The sequence below is a fragment of the Vidua macroura genome, chromosome 2 (genome assembly GCF_024509145.1).
Source record: "Vidua macroura isolate BioBank_ID:100142 chromosome 2, ASM2450914v1, whole genome shotgun sequence".
In the NCBI taxonomy this organism is placed as follows: Eukaryota; Metazoa; Chordata; class Aves; order Passeriformes; family Viduidae; genus Vidua; species Vidua macroura.
Genome location: NC_071572.1, coordinates 114,331,970 through 114,335,122, shown reverse-complemented (window position 1 = coordinate 114,335,122; position 3,153 = coordinate 114,331,970). Strand labels below are relative to the sequence as shown.

General features: G+C 40.7%; 1 long non-coding RNA gene across 1 annotated transcript; it reads left to right on the top strand.

The window, feature by feature from the left end:
• Positions 1–204: 204 nt before the first annotated feature.
• Positions 205–3,110, top strand: LOC128803418 (uncharacterized). The gene is made up of 3 exons (XR_008435710.1): positions 205–331; positions 1,523–1,702; positions 2,440–3,110. It is a non-coding gene; the product is annotated as an uncharacterized LOC128803418 (long non-coding RNA).
• The last annotated feature ends 43 nt before the right edge of the window (positions 3,111–3,153 follow it).

Genomic DNA, 3,153 nt, shown 5'->3' with positions numbered 1-3,153 from the left:
TTCAAGGGAAGACTGCACAACTTAGCATTGATTAAGCATTATTGGAAGTTTTCCATGGACTGTGAAGGAGCCAGGATTTCACACACAAAGGTGAACAAAAGTTACAAAACACTCAAACTTTGTCCTAAGGCAATGAGATCTCTCTTCAGTGACAAAAATCTTCATTAACACAGAATGAAGGCAGCAACTTCCTTCTTCCAGTCCTTCCAGAACATCAACTTGAGGAAATTCAATGACCTGACAAGTCTGCAGCCTTAGTCTCCAGCTGAATCCAGTTTTTGATTAAACGGATTGTGTGAGCTACATCTGCATTGCGTGAATGAGAAATTAGGTGGGTCCAAGGGTTAATTGTGTAAAGGTTGTTTTTTGAGGTGACCAGACTGTCAGGTGATGGAGAGTGTTTGGAGTGTGATCAAAAGTTTTGTGAGTACCCTGAGAGCACATTTTACTGCAGCATTCTGTTGGGAGGTAATTATCAGGTGTGTTTGCATTTAAAAAGCTGTGCTTATTGGGAATTTGGGATACTGACAAAATGGGTGTGGAAAAGGCTGTGCCTTCCACAGCAACAAACTTACAATGACTCAAGGCCTTGTGCCACTATTTTGGTTGAGGAAAAGCTACACAGAACTTTTTTATAGCCAATGTCTCTGACAGTGATTATATATCCTCAGTTTGTGTGTGTAACTTGTGGGTAACTGGATGAGTGAGAGGCACAGCTGTGCTTCTAGAAAGACTTAAAAACCTGGCTGAGAGAGCAGTTAAGGATTAAGAGTGCAAGATTTGTGTGAGACTGTGGTTTCTGTGTCTTTGAAATTTAGTATTAGGTACCTTGTAATAGTACCACAACTACTAACCTGCACAGGGAAGGTCAGTTAACCTCTGAATTTTTTATTTCTTCCTGTTTGCTTTCCTGGAACTTTTAGCTGAGTCTGCCATCAGACTGAATATGTGAGCCAGACTCTTGCATCAGATCACATGTTGGTGTTATAATTTTCTTTTATATCTATCTATATATCTATATATATAAATATATATAGATAGATATATATGAGAGGCAGCTTGGAAATTGGACAGTTTCTCTTAATTGATCTGTTCCTCCCAAAATAATTTGGATTAAATCTAGAAAACTGATACTTGCTGAAAACTTAAGAAAAGGTTATAGTAAGGAAATCCTTTTATGTGTACAATTTCCAGGTTTCCTCCTGTCTTAAGGGGAAATGTAAAGGAAAAAAATCAACATTCCACAGCCAGTATATTCTTATTTGTGTTGAGAAATTGAGAAAGATACTTTCTCAGCTTTAAAGTGAGCAGGATAATTTGTCTGTTTCTTTCTATAATGCTTCCTATTCATTCATTTCCTGCCTCTGTCTAACCAAAAAGGCTGTCTGTGATTGTGTGACCCTTAGGTGTAAGAAAACCAGATTATCAAAAGACTCCAAATAGCAAAAATAAACAATCCCTAAGCCCCAGAATTAAGGCTTTCCTCTTCAAGTAGAATTCTAACACTGGATATTGCTCACAGCACCTTACCTGGAGCACTGCAAGCCCCACACCTGCAGGCTGTGCCTGGAGCCCCATTGGAAGGGTGGCAATGCCAGCTGCTCCTGCAGGAAAGGAAATCACCCTCCAGTCTCTGACAGCTCAGTGGTGTTGGCCAACAGCCCCCAAAACACTGCTACAAGCAAATTTTTATGTACCAAAGGTATGCTGTTAGCAGACTCTTGTTTAGAAGATATTCTCTCTTTTGGTTAACCCAGAATTCATCTCTATAATTTTAAGCATCATTTACAAACTCTGGTTTCCATATAAAACTCTTACTTCCCTTTAAAGCTGACAAATCACATCAGCTTTCTGAAATGGTTTTTGAAGCCATCCCAAACTCTACTGTGCATTATCAAATCCATTTTAATTAAAGCTCAGTTTCAGTTGATAGCCTCAAGCCTTAAGCTCCATAACTCAATTCTTCTCTCAACCATGTTGAACAGACTCGTGCTGAATTTTGAGCTTAATATAAATCTGTACAGAGATTTTTCTGAAGCTGATCAGAGGGTGTTTCTTTGCAGTACTACTTACCTGGTACAATTTAAAAGTGGAAGGAATCTCATGCTGTTAAATGGCTGAAACAACTTTGCTAAAATAAGTAACTTTGATATCCATAATGATTTGTGGCCCCATCAATATTGCACTTTTTCATGGAGGAAAACCACATAATCCTCTGTCAGGGAAGAGTTGAGGCTGAGTTACTCTTTGTTGTCAGTAAGTTGTGGAATAACCTTTTCCAGAAACACACAGGAAAAGGCATTTGGGACAAGCCAGCCTAGATTTACCAAGGACATGTCTTGCCTGACTAACATTTCCTCTCTAATGAGATGATTCGTGTGCTGACAAGGGGGGAACAATGTGTGTTGTTTCTCTTGCTTTTGGCAGGGTCTTTGGCAGGGTTTCCCACATTTGGTGAGACATGGACTTGACAAGATGATGAGAAAGTGGATGGAAGCTGTCTGGACACTTCAGAGGTTGTGATCAGTGGCACAGAGTCGTGGCTGATCACTGGTGTCAGCTCCCAGAGGGGGATACTGATGCCAATTCCATGTGAAGTCTCCATCATCAGCTGGAATGGTGGGCTAGAGACACACTCACAGAAAATTCACTGTATGAATTCATGGTGGGGGATAAATTTGGTGTGCTGGAGAGGGCAGGCTGATATTCAGAGGAGAAGAGGGATGGACTGCAGGCCATCAGCACATCAGGGAAGTGCCAGGTCCAGTCCCTGGGCTGGGGTCACCCTGCAGGAGCATCATCTGGGCAGAGAAACACCTTTGGAGAGCAGGACACAGGGGCTCTGGGTGTAGCAGGCTTATTTGATTCTTCAGAATTCCCACTCCACTGTTAACCTTTTCAAACTCAAGCATAGTAATAATAATAAAAATAAAAATAATAATAATATATCCTCAAACTCCAGCCTCTCTCTAAAAAAGCACATGATCAGGATGGCAGCTGTGAAATAACCACGCATCAGCTCTTTAGTTTGTGGAATGGAACAAGTTATATGTTGGAAATAAATGTACCTGCACAGCCTGTTTCTGCTGAGATTGCTCACACACCAGTTACTGTGCTGATTCATTCTGTGGGATTATTTTCAGAATGCCAGAA